This window comes from Lissotriton vulgaris, chromosome 4_1, assembly GCF_964263255.1.
Source record: "Lissotriton vulgaris chromosome 4_1, aLisVul1.2, whole genome shotgun sequence".
Lineage (NCBI taxonomy): Eukaryota > Metazoa > Chordata > Amphibia > Caudata > Salamandridae > Lissotriton > Lissotriton vulgaris.
This window is the reverse complement of record NC_141691.1, coordinates 354,942,829-354,967,636: the sequence shown is the minus strand read 5'-3', so window position 1 is coordinate 354,967,636 and position 24,808 is coordinate 354,942,829.

Here is a 24,808-nt window from a genome sequence, read left to right as displayed (position 1 = left end):
CCCTGCACGCTCGCAGCCCTGCTGATGCCTCGCGCCCCTTACCGCCTTGCTGCTAGCACTCCCTCGCGTCTCCTCCCAACAAGCTGCTGGCGCTGACACCCAGCAGCGAAGCGGCACCCGCGGAGCGGGTGCGGCGAGGGGTTGAAGCCTTGAAGCCTTCTGGTCTGCTTACAGTGTCCACGTGCGCTGAGAAGCCACGTATCCCGGCGCCTCCGTCCTCAAAGGGTGAGTGTCCCACAGATGGTCAGGATCCCAGCGTTTTTCAGGACCCTGGGTGGGCGGGGGGCGGGCCAGCAGGGAGAGCGGACCGGAAGCTCTTCCTTGGTCTTGCAGGGACTTCTGGGAAATGAAGTCCCTGCACGCTCGCAGCCCTGCTGATGCCTCGCGCCCCTTACCGCCTTGCTGCTAGCACTCCCTCGCGTCTCCTCCCAACAAGCTGCTGGCGCTGACACCCAGCAGCGAAGCCTTCTGGTCTGCTTACAGTGTCCACGTGCGCTGAGAAGCCACGTATCCCGGCGCCTCCGTCCTCAAAGGGTGATCATTTGTAAAGCGCACTACTCACCTGTGCGGGTCTCAAGGCACGGGGGGCGCGGGGGCTGCTACTGCTCGAATAGCCAGGTTTTGAGTAGCCTCCTGAAGGTTAATAGGTCCTGGGTCTGCCGTCGGAGGTTGGGGAGGGTGTTCCAGGTCTTGGCGGCGAGGTGGGAAAACGATCTGCCGCCGGTGGTCGCTCTTCGGATGCGGGGGACGGTGGCGAGGGCGCGGTAGGCGGAGCTGGCGGTTCGGGTGTAGAAGGTGAGTGGTCTGTTGAGGTATGTCGGTCCGGTGTTGTAGAGTGTTGTAGAGTGCCTTGTGTGCATGGGTGAAGAGCTTGAATGTGACCCTCTTGTTGACGGGAAGCCAGTGCAGGACTCTCAGGTGGGGTGTGATGTGGCTGTGGCAAGGGATGTTGAGGGTCAGGCGTGCAGAAGCATTCTGTATGCATAGTAGTCGTTTCAGAAGTTTGGCTGAGGCTCCTGGGTAGAAGGGGTTTCCGTAGTCTGCTGACGAGGGCCTGGGTGACCGTTCTTGTTTCGGTGGGGATCCACCTGAAGATCTTCCGGAGCATGCGGAGGGCGTTAAAGCAGTAGGATGAGACAGCGTTGACTTGCTTGATTATGGAGATTGTTGAGTCGAGGATGAACCCCATGTTGCGTGCGTGGTCGGAGCTGCTCCCAGTGCGGTCATCCACCAGATAGCGGGCCAAGCTGAGGGGGTGGAGCCGAGGATGAGGACCTCCGTCTTGTCCCAGTTCAACTTCAGACAGCTGTCTCCTCACTTCACTCCATTGTTAATGGCTCACTATCCCTAACTTCACTCCATTAATATGCCTCACTATCCCAACTCATTTACACCTCATGTCTCTATGTATCAGTCATGCTTGCACTACATCTGACTATCCCAACCTACATTTTAGGGGCCGATTACGATGCTATAGTAAACCACTCTGACCCTCGGTCAGAGCCATTCCTACGGCATCATAATCAGCTGTTCGGATTAATTCCCGACCGACCCATTTGGATGGAGTCAGTCGGAATAGAATCCAAACTGGATTTCTGAATGGCTTCCGACAGCGTCTGATTCCGACAGCCTTTCTGTGCCACCTTTCTGACACAGAAAAGCTGAATGATGTCAACTTTAGGTTCCCCAGCAGGGCCCCCTTGGGTGCACGGACTCTGGTTGGAGGCCGAGAGGCCACCTATGGTGCCCCATTGTTGATCTCTGCACCCTGTGGTAGGCACCTTGAGCTGCCTGCAGTGGGGTGCAGGGATGAACTGCGCCTCTTCTCTTTGCAATGAGAGCACGCATTCTGGTTGGAATGCATGCAGCCATTGTAAAGAATAGGAGTGCGACCAAACAGTATTCAGTCATTTCCTAATTTCTGGGTTGAGACCGCTGACAGGAGGTCGGTCTGTCCCAGTACCGAATCAATGTCGGACGGACTCAGGTCTCTCCATTATCAAAATTGGGCCCCAAGTCTTTTAACCTCTACCGCCAAGTCCATCTGCAATTCCTCTCTTAACTCACACTATTTCAGTGTGATTCAAAGGTTTCAAGCAGTATCACAAGTGAAATCTCTGCCTTTCTTTTGGTATTTTGATTTCTACTTTAATCATTCAGAAACCCAACCTCTAAATACAGTTGACCCACATTGAAGTAGTAGCTCTTCAAAGTCTACAACATCAACACCAAATTGCAATCAAAAACATTATTGAAGAATTTAATTCCTACCACCCACAATAAATATTCTCTAAATGGTAGGAATCAAAGCAAGCCAAAATTCAAAGTATAAATATCAGAGACAATAAATAAATGTGACTCATAAGATCGCTTGCCCAACCTCTTACTACTTTCCTTACTCCATTAGTTTTCCTCTCTTAGTTTGTCACCCTTTCAACACCCCTTTTCTCTCTAAAGGCCTGATTTAGAGTTTGGCACATGGATTATTCTTCACAAATGTGACAGTTGATCTATCTGCCTTATTACAAGTGCCTTACGATATAATGGACTTGGTAAAGGCAAATGAGATATCACATTTGGGACAGAGTAACCTGCCCGCCAAACTCTAGGGGTCCGATTACCAGTTTGGCTGTCCTACAAGGACAGTGCAATGCGATGTCTGCAGTAAGACCACCAAACCCATGGTACGACCGCCTGCCAGGTTAGGACTTAAATCCTGGTCTGGCGGTGGTCTGACAGCGGCAGTCTGTTAGGCTCATAGAAGAGCCTAACATGCAGACCACTGCTTCCAGAGCGCAAGCTGCAACTTCCTGTCTGGTGTGGCATGCATGGTGCACCATGCAGAAACTGCGGGTACAAATCCAGGGCGGCACAACATGTGCCCCCTCCGCTTTTACCCCTTGGGCCCTGAGGCAGCCGGGAGTCCCTATTAGGACTGCCTTAGTTGCCTCACCGCCACCCTTTTCATGGCAGGCTCACTACCATGAAAAGGGTGGTAGTGAGGCAGCTCAAAATATGCTTGGTGAAGTTGCTGTGGCATAACCAGCATAGTTCTGCCTCTGACCGCTGTGTGATTGCCGTGGGATGCTGGATCTCTGGTGATCAAAGAGGTCCTGTGGAGTTCCAACCGCCGCAGTCCTAATACTGCGGGTGGTCCTGCAGTGTGGCGCTGGTCAGACTGCCACCACAGGTTCGGCGGTCCTATGAACTGCCAAACTCATAATAATGCCCTTAGGTCATAAGTATTTTTAATACCCCACTCTTAATCTCAGTAGCTGTGTTTATTTCTGTCTGCATTTTGACTTATTTGTATCTGACAGCACTTCTATGTCTTTTAACATTAACTACTCAGTCTCTTTCTTACTCCATTTCTGTAGTAGGGGATCTCTGTGTATAGTCATAACCTAGTGAATAGTCCCACCCATGTGCGTGGACCCCGAAGCAATGAAAAATAATCTCTTAAGTTGTCAAAAAATGCAGACCTGCACAGACACTTAAGAGAGAATTTAAAGACAGATAATGCAGCCTATATCCACAGGCTACACTGTCCAGTACTTCAACTAGAAATTCCACCAACAACCCACAGACGGCACAGCCTGTCCAGTGTTCTCCACAGAGAAAAACCTTCCCCTACCAGCAAAAGCCTCTGGAATGATAGAGAAAGTAGTGGACAGACAAGCCCCGTAAGCTGCCATTATGTGGCTCAGAACAGGATACTGTGCCTTTAGGAGAACTTTCCAGAACTCTCTCAGTATCCCAGAATGCACAGCAGGTCCCTTTTACTTTCAGTTCATTTTTCCGGCTCCTGCAAGCAGGACCCTGGAGCATTGAGCTCTCCCTTTATAGGGTTTCTTTTCAGGTTTTTTCACTTTTCAAGTGTTTGAGCGCTTTCATTTGAAGTGCTTTGGTGATTTCTTCCTTGTGTGTGTCTTTCAGCGCTCTTTTATTTGTCACAATGCCTGCTTTGTTTGACAAATGCCCAGAGTGTTCGAGGAAGAAGGCAAAGTCGGACCCACACGAGGTGTGCATCATCTGCCTTCCCTCATCTCATGTCCTGCTAGTCCTTTACTAGTAGGACCGTGAGGGACAGGATGAAGATCAGGCTCCAAGGCATGGAAGATAAAAGACTGAAGGCACAAGGTGGGTCTGGGCATGCTTTAGCTGCCCCTGCTGAGGCCTCTGGAGGGCTCCTCAGGGGCACAAAGGCCAGCAAGCGTCCATGTTCTCCGCCGGCGTCGATAGCACCGACGACGGCGTCAAGAGAGATGACAGCAGTCTGTTCCCCGTCTCCCCAGGGCTCTGGGTCGAGGCGACTTCGGAGTCAGGGGAACTGACCAGACTGCCGTCTAGATCGCCGTTGACGATATCTTGATCGTCGTCGAGTCATCGACGTCAAGAGGTGGCCCGGCGTCGGCACTCGCCGTTGAGGCGACACCGCCGTTCGTCGTCGGCAAAGAGGAGGAGGTCGTCGTTGAGGGGATCCTTGACGTCGAGGAGGACGTCGAAGTCTCGGAGGAGGCGTTCGCTGTCGAGTAGGCGTTTGCCGTGGAGGAGGCGTTCACCGCCGAGACGGAGGCGTCCGCCTTCGAGACGGAGGCGTTCGCCGTCGAGACAAGGGCGTACGACGTCGAGAGAACGACGGTCGCCGTTGAGGCGGCGTTTTTCCACGCCAAAGAAGCGCAGAAGGAGTTCTGGCGCCAGGAGTTCTTCGGGGGTCACTGGGACACCATCGGCTCCGCCTAAGAAGAAAAGGGAGTCAAAGGGCTCTGTGTACTCCGAGGTATATACACCTCCTAAGCCGAGGACACCTTCTCCTCCTCCGTTGCCGAAGGATCCTCCACCGCGGTCTCCCACTCCGCCCCGCTTCCACCACCGCCCCCTCCTCATGGTCATCCGCTGCTTCCTCCTTCGGGACCGCCTGTGGTTCCTCCGAGGTCGGTTTCACTACCACGGTATCCGACGCCGCCTAAGGGGACTCCTCAGCCGAGGCACCCGGTCAGGCCGCAGTTGCCTGCTCCCGTGAGACCTGTGGAGCAGGCAAAGTCGCCTGCTTCTGTGAGGCCTGTGGAGCGTCCAAAGCCAAGGAGATTGCGTTCTCGCTCCGACCGAAGGGGGAGATCGCGTAGTCGTCGCCGGTCGTCGACAAGATCAAGACGACACCACAGGAAGTATGGGCGAATCTCGCGTTTGCGAATTTTGCAGATTTGCGAACTCGCAATCCGCGAATTCTAGCGAATTTGCAGATTTTTTTTTTTATGTTCGCAAGGATTTCTGCCAGTTCGCGAGGGTTTCGTACCAGTTCGCAATTGCGAACTTATATTTCGGCACGCAACAGTCGCGATTATGTTGTTTCTACGTCTGGTTCATCATCACAGGTTCGCAGCACCCTCTGTTTCACCACTGCAACCCTCTGTTACATCAATGCCACCCTCTGGTTCAACATCACTGTAGATTATGGGGGGGAAAAGCAAGCACACCAGCCCTGCTTCAACTGACATGAATTAATTTGGGGTTAGTTTATTAATGTGTCACTGTTTTAAAATTCCAGTCTGGCACCTGCTTCCTTATCTGTAATTTGCTTTCTGTTGCAGTGCATTTTTTTTTCCCAGGACCTTTGTGGCCTACTTGTAGCTATTCTATGAGCCTGCTGTGAGGGTCAGAGCAGGGTCATACAAATGTTGCAACTAGCAACTGAATTCTGGAGGGGCCCCAGTCAGGAAGCACTACAGGGAATTGTTACTAATGATGAGTTTGAACTCTTGCCCCTGCCGAGTGCTTTCAGTTTTGAAAAACTCGTTTTTCTGCAATTTCGCGGGATTCGCGGGGCGCGAACACGCGCGAGATCGGATTCGGAAGCCGCAAATTCGTGCGAATATGCAATTTGTTTTTTTGCGGCGTGTTAGTTGGCAAGGTTTTGTGCGTTTTTGCGAGCCGCTCGTATCGCAAGGCGCGAAGTTACCCTCGAGGTCGTTCAAGGGCGCGGCCATCTTGTTTGACTGACGTATTTCCGTTTCCGGGCGCGAAGTGTAATCTCGCAAAGATTGCGGCTTGCCAGTACAGTTTCGCGCGTGTTCGCAAGGAAAATCTTGCGCGAACTTACCCGCGCGGTCGTGAACGGGCGCGGCCATCTTGTTTCTCATTCATTGCTATGGTTCTGGGCATGCTCTTTGTATCCTCTGTCAATCTCTGCCATCCTTTGCTTGTTTGAAGTTTTTTTTGATCTATTTTACTTATTATCTATCCCTCTATTTTTCTAGCCCTATATTTTTGTGTTTACTGCTACTTTTTGTTTAATTTTAAACTACTTTTTAAACGCTTTTCTTTTCTTCTCTTCCCTATTCTATTTTCTTTATTCCTTTCCGCCCAGACCATGGTGAAGGGAGCTGGGAAGCATCCCGAGAAGGGGAAGGGTCCCGCACCCCGTGTCCGGCTCCCGTGCGGGCATTTGAGTTGGGGAGGAGGTCGTATCCAGGGAGATCTTTACCCCGGAGGAGGTGGGCCAACTCATTTTTTATGTTCAGCGCCGCCTCCCCAGGACCATCATGGGAGGCGGCAAGATCAGTGCCGGGTACGGGGCCCGGGAGCGCCGGAAGCGGTGGGAGAAGGTGTGCCAGGCCATTTACCACCACTCTCAGGTCTGGCGCACCTACAACCAGGCCACCAACCGCTGGACGGATGTCCTGACCCGTGAGCGAGATCTGCTCGACCTCCTTGGCCTTGAGATCCCCGGGCTTGGTGAGTAGTAGTAGCTATTTCTTTACTACTATGTTTTCTCCTGCTGTGTTATTATATTGCAAATTTTTGTTTTTTACCAAGAGCAATAATGCTGCTCATTACATTGTAGGTAAATTATATTTCAAAATCTTCTGTGCATTTCAGGTACACTGCTCTCCTTCTTCTCAGTAGTGTTGCTACTATGCTTATTTGTTTTAGATTTTGTGTTCATTTCATTGGCCTGTGAAATTATGTATGAGTGTAGTTTAAAGAACTGAATAATGCTACACACTAAGGTTCCGATTTTTAATTACCGGCGCATCCCTGCAAAGTAGCAGGGATGCGCCAGTAATTGTGCGTCACACCACCATCACCCATGGTGCGCCGTATTTACAATGCGGCGCACCATGGGCCCAAAACGTCACCAAAGAGTTACGCATCTGTGCCGTAAAGGCGGCGCATTGCTGGAGTTGCGTCGCAACGATGGTGCAGCTCCATCAATGCTCTGGGGTGCCCTATCTCCCCAATGCTGCGTCAAGCCGTACGTCTGCTTCAAGCAGGCGCAGGGTTTGAGTCACGCATCATTGTCCTCAAAGTGACTGATTGAAATCTTGTAGATTTCCCTCAGCCACTTTTAGGATGCGTTCCTGCGCAGGAACGCCCTCCCTTGCGCCGGAACGCCCCCTATTGGCGCAGGGCTTTACAACGTGATGCATCTCCCATATGCGTCACGTTGTTAATATACGCCGCACCATTGCGCCTCTTTTGTGCTGCTGCTGCGTCACAAAAGTCACGCAACAATGGAGCAAAAGAGCCGCAAGGGGCTTCTAAATCAGCCCCTACAGACTCAAGTCCAGTCCTTCCTTTGTACACATGGCGATAAGAAGAAATAGTGGTGGTGGATTAATAGTTTGAGTATTTTAATGACTGGTTAATGTAGTAGGAAACTTTAGTGTTATCGCTGATCTTCAATCACGATGGACTTTGGCTGTCACTTCGCGTGCTGCGGACTGCTGCCTGCCAATCCTAGGCAAACCTTTTTAGTACTTTGTTTAGTGAGTTACATAAGGTAATTTCCGATTCGACGGTCCGCAAATCAAGCAGTACTAAAGTAATAACGTAGTCGACCATATGAGATTGGTCAATAATATATCCCGTGGAGTAGTTGTCTATTTGCTATTTCGCAAAAATATTTTGTTAGTTCTTTTGAAATGTTTGATTTGGTTGACAAATATCATCCATGTTTTCTGTTTTTCTTTCTTTCATGTTGTACATCAGCTTCCCCCAGGGGCAAGAGGAGGACACAGGAGGAGGAGGAGGGTGCTGTTGATGATGCAGGCCAGGACCGGGCAGGCGAGGGCTCCTTTGCTGGCCCCAGTAAGTTTTAATTTTAATATAGAGTACTTATTTTTTCCTAGCGTTCCTCATTCGATTTTTTCTAAATCGTCTTTGATCTTCTTGTACACAGGATCTAAATTCTTATCCTGCCTCGACTATGACTCCGTGTAGTATTACTAGATTATTCTTATTAGTCTGTCTGTGTAGCTAACTAAGATTGCACATTTGGCATTTCCATTGGACTCCCATTCTAGTCAGCAATAGCTCTATGCACTGAGTGCAGTCCTCTGGGATTGTCCATAATGTCTTTTCAAGTATTCTAAATGTTTATGCTTTGACAATTGCCAACAATAAAAAGGTGAATGACCACCAAGAAAGAATAAGATACTACTTTACTTTTGGTTTGGATAGGAGGACAATCCATTCTACTACTGTTGCAGGGACAAATCTGCACAAACAGAAGTATGGACACTAAATAATGCATTGCTTAGCTTATCAATTATAATAGGTGCTGTTAGACTTTCCACATACCTCAGTGATAACAGACTTTGTAGTTGAACCCCCAATCTCCTTACTGACTAGATAGTGTGGCAGAGTCATTTAGCTCCCAAAGTCACCGATGGCAGAGGCACAGACTTATGCTTGCAAAAATTCCAAAACCTTTAGCTCATCCACTCTAGTCTGGAGGACCAAAAACCACAGAGTCTATTTGAGTTTAAAAGCTTTATTAAAAGTAAACACATTTATTGAAATCAAGTTTGTCATAAAAGTAAACGTTTAACTGGAAATGGAAAAGTGCTTAGTGCTGACGATTAATTGGACACATTTCTTGTGGTCGAGCCGAGCTCTCACCTGGTTTGAACTTGATCCTGCTCGTGTTCTTAGAAGTCAAGCTTCTGTCTGTTAGGAGAAAAAGTGGTGCGTGTTAAAAATAAAAAGCAAGCATTCATCAGTTGTGCCAAAAAGTGCAGCAAGACAACAGCCTTCCATGGAAAAAGGGACATTTTTACTTTACAGTAGACAGTCACAAATTATTAAATTGTATACAGTTTTTTTCACATTTCTTTCTTCCTCCTAGACCAAATATTATATAGTAGTGAGTGGTGTATTCTAACATTATTAAATGTACTTTGTAGGTGGAACATCTGGAGGCGGGGCCAGCGTCGAGGTGGTGGTGGCATTGGACGAGGAGGACAACTCTGGGGAGGAGGCGGTACAAGTGCCGGACAAATCTGTGGGGGATGACACGGTGGTGGCGGGCAGAGGTAAGCTATACATTCCTTACTCATTTGAGATTGAAGACTGCAGAGTGTGCTTTCTGCACGGGTGTATTATATAAATAAACCAGGTAGTAGGCTCCTCTAAATGTACTTCGACTTAGCTGTGAAGTTTTTGGCGAGAAGAATCCCAATCAGATCTGAGGTGAACTTGATGGAAGGGCTGAACGAAAAGCGAAAGATGGGTGTAAGTAAGTGTGGAAGGACGAGAAATGTAATGATGTCTTGCAAAGAAGAATGATATGTGTTTGCTTGGTCCCCGAGGTGGCTGGGAAGGAAAGAATATGGTATGGTGCATGGCTGGGTGAATGATGAAGCAAGGATGGGTGTAAGGAGAACAGCCTGGGTGGGTGAAACAGAAATTGTATGTGTGCATATACTTTGAATGGATGGATGCCTGGATCATTCATGGTACTATCTGACTCTTAGATAGCATATGTGTATCTAGAGAGAGTAGACGGTCACTGGATGAACTAAGGGTTACTTTGAAGAGCATGTAACACCGCACCCGCATGTCCGTTCCAGTGTAGGAAAGGCAAGGAAAAGAAGTTGTAATTTTGTCCAAATACTACCATGAATAGTAGCAGTAGTTTGTATTGCAACTGCAAGCACAGCATATATACGGTTATTGCGGTGGACACTCCCTACCTCTCTTAATAACTTTAGTTTAGTAGTAGTACGTCATTCATGTGTGGGGGTATCACTGTTCACTCCATAATAAGCAAAGCACCTAAAGTCATCCCATATGTCATCAAATACATCCCATGTGAAGTGATAGATAATCAGATTATTTAGCTTCTTTATTTTCCTTTTCTAATAGTCATTTGCACTGTAGGGTGAAAGCTAAATTAATTAAGCAGTAGCCCTTTTAACAGAGTATTCTCAGTGTCACCCGTAATAGAAAAGTAAGAGCTTCACCACCTGCATGTACTGGACCGGTACAGTAACGCAAGTCTGTCTCACTCACCATGGTGTGCGTCTGTTTTTCTCGGGTGCAAGTTCACTGCGCTGGCATTATGCGGGCTTGCATAAGATAACGTACCAATTTTCCTAAACAAGAGAGAAGAAGAAGAATAAGACTGGTGTACTGTCATAGTCGACTGTAATGGAAGTCCATAGTGCTTGTAGAATTTGTCCCTTAAACTCCCACTAATGTTAGAGCAAGGATGAAGAAGTCGGAGGTTACATAGATACTGTCCTCAATAGTTATGTACTGTGCTTTCAATTTGCTACTTGTACTGTGACAACTTTCTGCTCAATCATTTTGTGTTAATCTTAAGGAGCATTGGTTACAGACTATGTCTTTCTTTCTTCATGTAGTTGCTCCTTCCAAATCCAAGACACCATCAAGGAGGAAGGAGCTGGCCCGGCAACGGAGGCTGGATGCCACTGTCGCTGAATATCGGCGGCTGGTGGCTCTGGAGGAGGAGGAGACGCAGTCTGGTACAACAACAACATCCACAGGGACAGCTGCATCCTCCTCCGTGCGGGCTGCCAGGCAGCGCAGTGCTCCAGCGGTACGGAGCCGGGCTACCAAAGCCCAACGCCAACGCCGAGCAACAAAGACAGCAGCTGCCCCCCACAGGATTTGCAGGGCACACCGGCGCCGCTTATCCCTCAGACTGTCCTACCTGGAGCAGGAGATCTTGAACTATAAGAACTTGGTGGAGGGCCTCCGCTTCGAACTTGCCACCCTCCGCAAGGAGCATGATGCCCTGGCTGCTAAAGGCAACAGCACCCTGCCATAGTGCCCCTTGCCCCTTTTTTAGAGACTTTTGGGGGGTGGGAATTGGGAGTTGGGTTTTTTGGGGACTTTTGAAGGACAATCGTTGGGGTTAGGGAGGGTCTTGCGGGAGATTATTTTGTTAGGGCTATAAAAATATAATTTTTTTAACTTTATCTGACCATACCTGTTTTTTACAGCTTTTGAGTCTGGTGGGTGGGGGTTTAACAGTAAGTTTGTTTTCCTGAATAGTCCTGTGACTTTAGTAGTACTACTGTCAATCTCTCGTCTCTCCTAATACTCCATTATACTACCTCCAACCAAACGCCTATCTTACCTGTAATTTCTGTTTGCAAGTAGGGCTAGGCCCAGGGCTGGCTCCACGGGAAACAGCGAATAAGGTTGGCAATCCTGGGCGGATAAAATTTCCTCATAGCGTGGTACTAGTGGTGTGACACAGTGGCAGTTGCATGCCTATGAAAAAAAAGAAAATGAAATCTGGTTTGTCCTCCTGAGCAATACAACGGTACAATAGAGAATATAGCAGGTGACAGTACACTAGAACAGTGCCACATTGTAGCCTAACAAATGGTAAAGTATAACTACTAATTCGGTTGAAGTTCTTTGACATTAGCCATGGGTCTTTGTCAAGCAGAGTAAGAATATATCCTCGGATTTCTTCACCAGCCTGTTGGTATCACCTTATCCTCCCCAGCAAGTGTGTGGATTTATTGCTGTAATATAGTCACACATCAATCAAAACCACACAGCCCGGGGGAAGAGGGTTAGGGTTTGAAAAATGGATGGGTACGGGGGTTTTTGGGAAAGGTTTTGTGAGACAAGAAAAAAAAGCACAGCATGGACAAACAATTGTGAACATAAACAAATCTTTGGGTACAAACCTATCCATCAATCTTTGAAAGTGCATGCACTACTGCATGCATGTCAGTGAAAAGTCAGTAGTACTTTCGACAACTGTGGAAGAAAGAATGCGACAGTACAGGGCGTGTGTGGAAATATTGATAACTATATTCAAGATAAGGTCTCTGTTGCAGATACCTGAGAGCCTTGCTGGTCACTATAAATCCATTCACAACACTCAATGGGGTTGGTCTGGAAGGTGTAGTAGATAGAAAAGGAGAAATTGCTCTTTTTCTAGGTGTCCCCTCACTCACCAGGGTTGCCCCTTGGTGACATGCTTCATCATTGGGGCCATCCCAGTCCTCTACGGGCTGGGGCGTGCTGCGACTTGCGAATTACGTAGGAGCACTTACAAATGACTATGTGTGGTGCAGATGTGATAGTGGAGTGGACAAAGTGATGTGTTAAGGGATCAATTTAGAAGCACAGAGAGAGATCCAAGAAATGCAGTCACAGTCCTAGAAAAACACAATGGATACTGTATCTGTATGTTGTTGTAGTTGTCCTGTTGAATTTGGTAAGTAAGTTGCATGCAGAAAAAAAATCCTCTTATTAGCGGCACTCCTCCATTGCAGCTGACGCTTCGACCATCAATGTTAGTCACCACCAGAAGACACCCTGTAAAAGAAGCACAGCATGGACAAACAATTGAACATAAACAAATCTTTGGGTACAAACCTATTCATCAATCTTCGAAAGTGCATGCACTAGTGCATGCATGTCAGTAAAAAGTGAGTAGTACTTTCGACAACTGTGGAAGAAAGAATGCGACAGTACAGGGCGTGTGTGGAATTATTGATAACTATATTCAAGATAAGGTCTCTGTTGCAGATACCTGAGAGCCTTGCTGGTCACTATAAATCCATTCACAACACTCAATGGGGTTGGTCTGGAAGGTGTAGTAGATAGAAAAGGAGAAATTGCTCTTTTTCTAGGTGTCCCCTCACTCACCAGGGTTGCCCCTTGGTGACATGCTTCATCATTGGGGCCATCCCAGTCCTCTACGGGCTGGGGCGTGCTGCGACTTGCGAATTACGTAGGAGCACTTACAAATGAATATGTGTGGTGCAGATGTGATAGTGGAGTGGACTAAGTGATGTGTTAAGGGATCAATTTAGAAGCAGAGAGAGATCCAAGAAATGCAGTCACAGTCCTAGAAAAACACAATGGATACTGTATCTGTATGTTGTTGTAGTTGTCCTGTTGAATTTGGTAAGTAAGTTGCATGCAGAAAAAAAATCCTCTTATTAGCGGCACTCCTCCATTCCATCTGACGCTTCGTCCATCAATGTTGGTGACCAGAAGACACCCTGTCCACTGCCTGCCTGGCGGATACTGAATTGCGGCTCGGTAATGTGAAGCCTGACTCCATCCTTTTTTCCCCATTGCACAGACTGAAACCCGGCCTGTAATTATTCAACGAAAAACAGGAAGTGATATAATATTACAACACCACTGATAAATAAATATAAGGTATGTAGGCTGTGGAGTGCAAAAAGTCACACTTTGCTTTTCCTAGTAGACAGTACAATATTTTTGACAGTGCGTACTCTGTCTGAGTCACCTTTTGAAGGATAAATAAGTATGGGCAAATTAATGTAGCGGATCTTTCCCCTCAAGCTAGGTGTACTGTAAACTGTGTTTTAGAACAAAATTAGATCTTCCCAGCAGTGCTCCCACCAAGACCCTTACTAAAGCCAGTCGCAAAAAGGTAGAAGACCCCCAATCAAATCGGAAAAAACGAGGCCTAGCAGAAAACTGGTGACAAAACGTACTTTGAAAGTAAAAGTAGGCCCAAATACCCCCTTTCCCACCGTGGATTGCATTCAAACCACTTGCAAGCAACCAAGCAAAAGTATCCATAGCCAGCATCGCTCCAAGACTCGAAAACCCCCCACCCAAACACATGCAATAGAAATACTGCTAACCCTAACGAACCCTAAGTTAAGAATAGTGGCAAAGGCTTTCTTTAACTATGCCAAATCCCCCCTTTCCCACCCAGGATTTTCTTCAAATGACTTGCAACCAAAATTACACATTCTCACGAGTGCTCTAAGACCCCAGAACTCAGTTGCAAAAATGTAGAACACCCCGAAACACATGCAATCCTGCTGCTAGGGCTAACGAACCCTAACTTACAAAAAGTGCCAAAAGGCTTTTCGGCGTGGATTTTGTCCCAACCACTTCCACCCGGTATTAGACCTTCCCAGGAATGGCCCAAGACCCGCCAACCCACCCACCAAAAAGCATAACACCCCCAAACAGGCCAAAAGCAACATCTCCTACTTACAATATTTCTCGGCCTTCGGTCCAAACGCGCTGCGTAGCTTGGCCATAAGTCCGTTTTGCCACCACGGATTTCCTGAAAAGCAAATGCAATCAAGATTAGAGTGTCCCAGCAGTGCTGACAGACCCCGAAACTCACCCACAAACAGACGGAACCCCCCCTAAGAGCACCCCAAAGGCAAGCAAGTCAGCAAAAACACTAAAAAATGTGCACCTCGGATTTGGTCCAAACCACTTTTATCCGGTATTAGAGCTTCCCAACAATGGCCCCAGAGCCGTCAACCCAAGAGAAAACGAGTAGAAGACCCCCAAACAGCCAAAGAGCAAAAGTACAAAAATGGGGACTTAGTCATTTTTTCCCAAATTTCGCAAATCACTCCGCGCGCGCTCTGCAGCTAGGCCCTTACTCCCCTCTACCACCATGGATTTGCTTCAAACCTCTTGCAAAGTAAAGTATCCATAGCCAGCAGTGCTCCCAGACCCCGAAACCCACCCACAAACACCAGGAAGCCCCCCAAACCGGCCCCCGAAAACGCTACATTGAGCAAAATGTCAGAAATAGCAACAAAAAAAATTGGCCTGGATTTTGTCCCAACCACTTCTACCCGGTATTAGACCTTCCCAGGAATGGCCCAAAACCTGCCAACCCACCCGCCAAAAGGCATAACACCCCCAAACAGGCCAAAAGCAACATCTCCTACTTACAATATTTCTCGGCCTTCGGTCTAAACGCGCTGCGTAGCTTGGCCATAAGTCCGTTTTGCCACTACGGATTTCCTGAAAAGCAAATGCAATCAAGATTAGAGTGTCCCAGCAGTGCTGACAGACCCCGAAACTCACCCACAAACAGACGGAACCCCCCTAAGAGCACCTCAAAGGCAAGCAAGTCAGCAACAACACTAAAAAATTTGCGCCTCGGATTTGGTCCAAACCACTTTTAGAGCTTCCCAGCAATGGCCTCAGAGCCGTCAACTCACCTGCAAAGAGGTAGAACAACACCCCCACAAGTGCTGAGTCTTTATTCATTGGGCGTAAACCAGCCCTCTGCTTTGATGGAAATAGGAGTCGGGAGGAGGAGGATAGAGGAGCATGTTCTTCTGAACTTGTGAACCTGAGGAATGCAGACTGCGGCACCTTCAAATCAATTAGCAAACAAGTGAAGACAGTTCTGCTGATGGGCTTGTTTTTGTGATTATCTGATTAAAGTTTGAATTATATTAACTGTGCACAACAAAGAAAGACAGACACACAGGAATAATAGTGAATAAGGACGAAAAAGAAAGTTATTGATTCGTTGTCTCATTTTCAGGGCTCGGTATCACGGTCCAGGAATGAGAATAAGGCTTCGTCATCATACTCTGCGAATTCAGGCAGGGTGAGCTCAGTGTCACCTGACAGAGTAGAAATTCCCTCATCTATGTTGCTGGCCACCTCGTCTTCATCCGGCGCGCTTTCTCGTACTCTGAAATCTGGTGGTATGAGGTGCTGATTCATCTTGATCATTGTTAACCTCTCCACATTTTTGGGCGAGAGGCGGCTCCGTTTGGAAGTTACAATGCCACCAGCAGCACTGAAAACACGTTCATAAGACACGCTTGCGAGTGGGCAAGAAAGGTAGTTTAAAGCCAGGTTGGTGAGCTGTGGCCACAATTCTTTTTTCCCATGCCAATACGCCAATGGGTCAGCATTAACATAGACCTCTGTTGAGTCATTCAGATAGTCCTTGACCATCGAATCAAGGTTCTCCTCCAAGGTTCCTCCTCTTTGCTTAGCTGTTGCTGTGACCTTTTGAGAACCAAACCCAAGCCGAGCTAGCCAATCCTCTTCAGCCTCCAATGTTACTGTTGCGTCTGGTGGTGCAGATGATCCAGTTGCCGGTCTCTTTAACGGCTGAGAGGTCACTTGTGCCGCAGCCACAGGTGCAGAAGAGGATTGTTGTGACTGGGGATGGCCTGCTGATGCTGATGTACTGCCTTCTCCTTCAATTTTCTGCCGTTCTTTCAAACCTCCTGGCTGAGGAGGCTATCCACCGTTTGTAACTTGTAACATCTTCATCAGCAAAAGGAAAGAATGCTTGGCCTGCCAGCGCCTTTTTGTAGCGTGGATCCAGAATAGTAGCACAAATGTAATGCTGGTCTGAGTGGATCATTTTAAGACGTTCATCACCTTGTAGGTGCTCTAATAATTTCTCAGCCAGAACAAAAGAGTCTTGGTTTTTTTCATCTTTTTCAAACACAGAACACACCTCCTTCAGTTGGTGCTCCAGCATGTACAACAATGGGATAGCTTTTCCCAAATTACAGTCCTCCTTGCTGACTGCACGCGTGAAGAACTCAAAAGGACGAAGCATGCGTATCAGGCTTTTAACTATGTTCCATTGCGCCGCACCCATCCTCAGGTCCTCCTTCTGAGCTGTACCCTGTGTTAAGAAATAGTGATCGAGTAACGTATACTGCTCATACAGACGCTCAAGCATGTAGAAGGTTGAGTTCCGTGTTACCACCTCCTGGATGAGTGCTTTCACTGGCATTTGACGTTGATATAGCAGGCTCCTCAGCTGCTTCCGGGCCTTAAAAGAATGGCTGAAATGGTTGCACATTTTTCGGCAGGTGTCCAATACTCTGTACGCTGCACTGTCTTTATTACCCAAGAATTTTTGGACAACCAGGTTTATACAGTGCGCCAAACACGGCACTCTTAAATAGTCACCCAGCTTCATGGCCTTAACTATATTGGCGCCATTGTCCGTGGAAACATAACCAACCTGGCGTTTTTTTGGGGACAGCCACTTAAGGACCTTTGTGTTAAAGACATCCAAAATGTTTTCTGCTGTGTGACGTTTCTCCAAACCAAACATGGCTAGTGTTGCATGTTTCCGAGCAGCTTTAAAAACAATGTCCACGTCAACACCTGCGTTTAGCTTTGCTTTAACCCCTGAAAAAGAGACCCAGTGTGCAGTGATGCACATGTAATCAGCGCCTGCGCCACTGGTCCACATGTCTGTTGTCAGATGTATAGTGTGAACAGCACTCTTCTGCAAAGCTGCCCCAATCACCTTCAGAACATCTTCATGTAGTGCTGGAACCGCAACTCGGGCAAAATAGAACCGGCTAGGAACCTTCCATTTAGGGCAGAGCGCTGCCACTAATTCTAGAAAACCAACCCCTTCTACAAAAGAAAAAGGGAGAAGGTCCAGAGCTAGCATTTTAGCCAGCTTAGTGTTATACAGACGCGTCAGTGGGTGGTTGCGTTCATATTGCGCTTCTGTAAACAACATCTTTTTAATGTTGCCCTGGACCAAGGATTTACGGGATGATGATGATATCTTCGACCCAGTTACGCTCGCTGATGAACTTTTTCGCATTGATGTCTCACTCTCTCCCACACTCTTAGTGTGGCTCACATGGGGTGTGCTGCTGACAGGGGTACTGGGTGTAAGTGAAGTGTTTGAATCGTCTTCTTCCTCCTCGTCATCATCAGATGAAAAATCAACGTTTTCATTATGTGCAATTCGGGCTTCCTTGACCGCCTCTAGGTGCGCAAACCATTGCACAGGGTGCGCTCTCCTAAGATGACCTCTCTGGCCTCCGGTACCATAGTTGGTACCAAACTTACCACGACTAACTCGAAGCTTACAAATGCTACAAATGGCTACGTTTTCCTTTTTTGGGCAAACACTAAAGAAGTCCCAAACTGGAGACTTGAAATGTCTTTGGGGGCCGGAGGAGGCGGCGATACTGGTGGTGGTGGTCCTGCTGCTAATGCCAGATGAAGTGGAGGATGTGGATTGCCGAACTTCAGTACGTTTTGCACTTTCACCACCACTAATTGAGGTCGAGGTGGATGAAGGTCCCTTCTTGCGAGGAAGAAATATGGAAGCGGTAGGTGTTGGTGTACTAGTTAACTCCAAATCTAATGATTGTTGTGTTTCCATTGACTCCTCGTCGACATCATCATCACGCTCAGCAGCTTCTCGGGATAGGGTCAAAATGTCTCTTTGCTGCATGCCCGCTGGGGCTGCAGTGACCATTATGATGACTGGATCGTCGTCGTGAAGGGCTTCATCAGCAGCAGTATGCGTCACTTCTTGTTGAGCCTCATCACACTCCATAGCTATGAGTTTTTCGAGGACCTTCCTTTTACGCTTAGGTATCTTTGTCAGATCATGGTGTGCCTCACTCTCAGGCAGCCTTGGTGGTTCCCAATATTCATCCCGATCATCAGAAGGAGGTGTGCTTGAAGAAGATGTAGAACTCACCCTTGATCTCTTCCTTGCTAGGGGTGTGGAAGACAATGAATGATCATCAGGAGGAGTGGCTTCCTCAAATGATACCTCGCCTTGATTGTCGATTTCCTGATGTGCCCCTACGTCGGGAGGAACAACTATTGTGGGCACTTGTGACCCTCCATGCACCTCTGCTTGCGCATCTCCTTGCGCTGCCTCTCCTTCCACATGTACTTGGGATTGTACTTGCACATGGTGTTGTTGTTGGGGATGTGGTTGTTCAACACTTGTCAGATGACTTACAACAACCTGTGTTGATTCAGGGACATTGCTGCTACTTTCTTGCGATGAGCCCACATCACTGGTCGATGGTGATTGGAGAAGTACACTGACTGCCTCTGAAGCACTCAAGGGCTTTGACTTAAGTTGGCGTGGTGGTGGAGTCACTGAACCCAATGGAGCGGGGGTGCTGCTCCCAGCTTGGTCCCCAGCAGATCCTGCTGCTGCTGCAGGCGTACTTTTTTTTTTGCTCCAAAAAACGCGGCGGCCGGCACACCAGCCTCCTTGGTAACTTGCTTCTTCTGCTCCTTACTAGCAACTTTCTTGCTAGAGGAGCTACGGAGACCTTTTTTGGGGGCCATCTTCTTCAGAGCAGGTCAGACAGCAAGCCGCAGTTGCACGAATTGTAGAGTTGTCTGAGGCCAGACGTGACGTCGTGTGACGTTATGCTGCACACACACACCGCTGCAGGACTTCTTCCTGGCACTGGTGGTTCTCTTGAGTCTTGTGCACCTAAAAGCAATGGAAGACAGAGGAACATCAGTTCAGTTATACACCCCAAAAAAATCGGAAAAAAAACAGAAAAATCAGCACAATCCCATTCCATCCATGCCCTCCATGATGTTTAAGTTCAAGACACCCGACAGAAAGACTAGGCCCATGCAAGACTCAATACCCCTGGTGAAAAGGCCACAAGTACAAATGATTTAGAAAAGGGGGTGGTGATGAACAGAGTGTCTGAGTTAAACAGACCACTTTTACCCAGTCCAAAGATCAGGGCTTGATCCATCACCGTTATTTATCTCACTGCCCCATCCCAGCTCAGAACCTGGCTATATGCAAATCAGTCTGTCCCTGGCCCAGTGCATCATGGGAACAGGGCAGACTAAACTACCAAGCCAATTCTCCACCTGAAACTGGGATGGTGCAGTGAGCTAAAAAACGGTGTTGGATCTAGCCCTGATCTCTTGACTGGGTGAGAGCTTTCTGCTTAATTCAGAGACTCTGTCCCTCACCACCCCTTGTTGTAATTATTTTTGTCCACCCTAAGCGTGGAAGGGTATTCTCAGATGTGAGACCCTTGCTCATTGCACCATCAGGATTCAAGCAAACCGGGCCGAAGACGGCTGTAATGCCAGAAACCGGTCCCCGGGAGCTTGTTTCCTTCCCAGTGTAAGAATTGGCTTTTGTAGTTTGGTTTGCCCTGTTCCCATCATGCACTGGGACAGGAACAGACTAATTTGCATACAGCCGGGTTCTGAAACTGGGATGGTGCAGTGAGCTAAAAAACGGTGTTGGATCTAGCCCTGATCTCTTGACTGGGTGAGAGCTTTCTGCTTAATTCAGAGACTCTGTCCCTCACCACCCCTTGTTGTAATTATTTTTGTCCACCCTAAGCGTGGAAGGGTATTCTCAGATGTGAGACCCTTGCTCATTGCACCATCAGGATTCAAGCAAACCGGGCCGAAGACGGCTGTAATGCCAGAAACCGGTCCCCGGGAGCTTGTTTCCTTCCCAGTGTAAGAATTGGCTTTTGTAGTTTGGTTTGCCCTGTTCCCATCATGCACTGGGACAGGAACAGACTAATTTGCATACAGCCAGGTTCTGAAACTGGGATGGTGCAGTGAGCTAAAAAACGGTGTTGGATCTAGCCCTGATCTATTGACTGGGTGAGAGCTTTCTGCTTAATTCAGAGACTCTGTCCCTCACCACCCCTTGTTGTAATTATTTGCATTCAAAATGGCCACTTGCCTCCCAGCACATGGCCAGGGCCTGTAGCAGCACTCAAAATGGCCCCCAGCCACATGGCCTGTCCCTCCCCATGAATACCCCCAAAAATCGAAAAACACTGAAAAATCAGCACAATCCCATTCCATCCATGCCCTCCATGATGTTTAAGTTCAAGACACCCCACAGAAATACTAGGCCCATGCAAGACTCACTACCCCTGGGCAGAAAGGTTGAAAAGTAGGCAAAATGGTTGCAGGCCTAACAACAATGCCTGCATTCAAAATGGCCTCTTGCCTCCCAGCACATGGCCAGGGCCTGTAGCAGCACTCAAAATGCCCCCCAGCCACATGGCCTGTCCCTCCCCATGAACACCCCCAAAAATCGAAAAACACTGAAAAATCAGCACAATCCCATTCCATCCATGCCCTCCATGATGTTTAAGTTCAAGACACCCCACAGAAAGACTAGGCCCATGCTAGACTCAATACCCCTGGTGAAAAGGCCACAAGTACAGCCCCAAAAAACGAAAATCACTGAAAAATCAGCACAATCCCATTCCATCCATGCCCTCCATGATGTTTAAATTCAAGACACCCCACAGAAAGTCTAGGCACATGCAAGACTCACTACCCCTGGGCATAAAGGTTGAAAAGTAGGCAAAATGGTTGCAGGCCTAACAACAATGCCTGCATTCAAAATGGCCACTTGCCTCCCAGCACATGGCCAGGGCCTGTAGCAGCACTCAAAATGGCCCCCAGCCACATGGCCTGTCCCTCCCCATGAACACCCCCAAAAATCGAAAAACACTGAAAAATCAGCACAATCCCATTCCATCCATGCCCTCCATGATGTTTAAGTTCAAGACACCCCACAGAAAGACTAGGCCCATGCAAGACTCAATACCCCTGGTGAAAAGGCCACAAGTACAGCCCCAGAAAACGAAAATCACTGAAAAATCAGCACAATCCCATTCCATCCATGCCCTCCATGATGTTTAAGTTCAAGACACCCCACAGAAAGACTAGGCCCATGCAAGACTCACTACCCCTGGGCATAAAGGTTGAGAAGTAGGCAAAATGGTTGCAGGCCTAACAACAATGCCTGCATTCAAAATGGCCACTTGCCTCCCAGCACATGGCCAGGGCCTGTAGCAGCACTCAAAATGGCCCCCAGCCACATGGCCTGTCCCTCCCCATGAACACCCCCAAAAATCGAAAAACACTGAAAAATCAGCACAATCCCATTCCATCCATGCCCTCCATGATGTTTAAGTTCAAGACACCCCACAATAAGACTAGGCCCATGCAAGACTCACTACCCCTGGGCATAAAGGTTGAAAAGTAGGCAAAATGGTTGCAGGCCTAACAACAATGCCTGCATTCAAAATGGCCACTTGCCTCCCAGCACATGGCCAGGGCCTGTAGCAGCACTCAAAATGGCCCCCAGCCACATGGCCTGTCCCTCCCCATGAACACCCCCAAAAATCGAAAAACACTGAAAAATCAGCACAATCCCATTCCATCCATGCCCTCCATGATGTTTAAGTTCAAGACACCCCACAGAAAGACTAGGCCCATGCAAGACTCAATACCCCTGGTGAAAAGGCCACAAGTACAGCCCCAAAAAACGAAAATCACTGAAAAATCAGCACAATCCCATTCCATCCATGCCCTCCATGATGTTTAAGTTCAAGACACCCCACAGAAAGACTAGGCCCATGCAAGACTCACTACCCCTGGGCATAAAGGTTGAGAAGTAGGCAAAATGGTTGCAGGCCTAACAACAATGCCTGCATTCAAAATGGCCACTTGCCTCCCAGCACATGGCCAGGGCCTGTAGCAGCACTCAAAATGGCCCCCAGCCACATGGCCTGTCCCTCCCCATGAACACCCCCAAAAAACGAAAATCACTGAAAAATCAGCACAATCCCATTCCATCCATGCCCTCCATGATGTTTAAGTTCAAGACACCCCACAGAAAGACTAGGCCCATGCAAGACTCACTACCCCTGGGCATAAAGGTTGAGAAGTAGGCAAAATGGTTGCAGGCCTAACAACAATGCCTGCATTCAAAATGGCCACTTGCCTCCCAGCACATGGCCAGGGCCTGTAGCAGCACTCAAAATGGCCCCCAGCCACATGGCCTGTCCCTCCCCATGAACACCCCCAAAAATCGAAAAACACTGAAAAATCAGCACAATCCCATTCCATCCATGCCCTCCATGATGTTTAAGTTCAAGACACCCCACAGAAAGACTAGGCCCATGCAAGACTCAATACCCCTGGTGAAAAGGCCACAAGTACAGCCCCAGAAAACGAAAATCACTGAAAAATCAGCACAATCCCATTCCATCCATGCCCTCCATGATGTTTAAGTTCAAGACACCCCACAGAAAGACTAGGCCCATGCAAGACTCACTACCCCTGGGCATAAAGGTTGAGAAGTAGGCAAAATGGTTGCAGGCCTAACAACAATGCCTGCATTCAAAATGGCCACTTGCCTCCCAGCACATGGCCAGGGCCTGTAGCAGCACTCAAAATGGCCCCCAGCCACATGGCCTGTCCCTCCCATGAACACCCCCAAAAATCGAAAAACACTGAAAAATCAGCACAATCCCTTTCCATCCATGCCCTCCATGATGTTTAAGTTCAAGACACCCCACAATAAGACTAGGCCCATGCAAGACTCACTACCCCTGGGCATAAAGGTTGAAAAGTAGGCAAAATGGTTGCAGGCCTAACAACAATGCCTGCATTCAAAATGGCCACTTGCCTCCCAGCACATAGCCAGGGCCTGTAGCAGCACTCAAAATGGCCCCCAGCCACATGGCCTGTCCCTCCCCATGAACACCCCCAAAAATCGAAAAACACTGAAAAATCAGCACAATCCCATTCCATCCATGCCCTCCATGATGTTTAAGTTCAAGACACCCCACAGAAAGACTAGGCCCATGCAAGACTCAATACCCCTGGTGAAAAGGCCACAAGTACAGCCCCAAAAAACGAAAATCACTGAAAAATCAGCACAATCCCATTCCATCCATGCCCTCCATGATGTTTAAGTTCAAGACACCCCACAGAAAGACTAGGCCCATGCAAGACTCACTACCCCTGGGCATAAAGGTTGAGAAGTAGGCAAAATGGTTGCAGGCCTAACAACAATGCCTGCATTCAAAATGGCCACTTGCCTCCCAGCACATGGCCAGGGCCTGTAGCAGCACTCAAAATGGCCCCCAGCCACATGGCCTGTCCCTCCCCATGAACACCCCCAAAAAACGAAAATCACTGAAAAATCAGCACAATCCCATTCCATCCATGCCCTCCATGATGTTTAAGTTCAAGACACCCCACAGAAAGACTAGGCCCATGCAAGACTCACTACCCCTGGGCATAAAGGTTGAGAAGTAGGCAAAATGGTTGCAGGCCTAACAACAATGCCTGCATTCAAAATGGCCACTTGCCTCCCAGCACATGGCCAGGGCCTGTAGCAGCACTCAAAATGGCCCCCAGCCACATGGCCTGTCCCTCCCCATGAACACCCCCAAAAAACGAAAATCACTGAAAAATCAGCACAATCCCATTCCATCCATGCCCTCCATGATGTTTAAGTTCAAGACACCCCACAGAAAGACTAGGCCCATGCTAGACTCAATACCCCTGGTGAAAAGGCCACAAGTACAGCCCCAAAAAACGAAAATCACTGAACAAACAGCACAATCCCATTCCATCCATGCCCTCCATGATGTTGAACAATCAGCACAATCCCATTCCATCCATGCCCTCCATGATGTTTAAGTTCAAGACACCCCACAGAAAGACTATTTAATACCCCTGGTGAAAAGGCCACAAGTACAGCCCCAAAAAACGAAAATCACTGAAAAATCAGCACAATCCCATTCCATCCATGCCCTCCATGATGTTTAAGTTCAAGACACCCCACAGAAAGACTCAGTCCACCCACCACTGAGTACCCCTGGGCAAAAGGCCCCAAAACAGCCCAAAAATCGAAAATTCCAAAATTGTAGTTGCAGCAACTGTAATGCCCCAAACAAACTTACTTGTGAAATTTCTAATCCAAAAGTGATCCAAAGAAAGTCAAAAAGGCCTCAAATCCAAATATCCAGCAGCATCCACAAAAAGTAATCCTTCCAGCTCCAGATCCAAATGAAAAGTGACCAGGAGATGGACAAAGCACTGGGAGGAGCCTGCTAGACAGGAACAGGAAGTTGAAGACTGTGGGGCACTTCCTTCCTCCCACCCCCCACGCCACCCCAAAATGGACTCCTCGCTAAAAAAGTGCAGGCAAATGTCAACC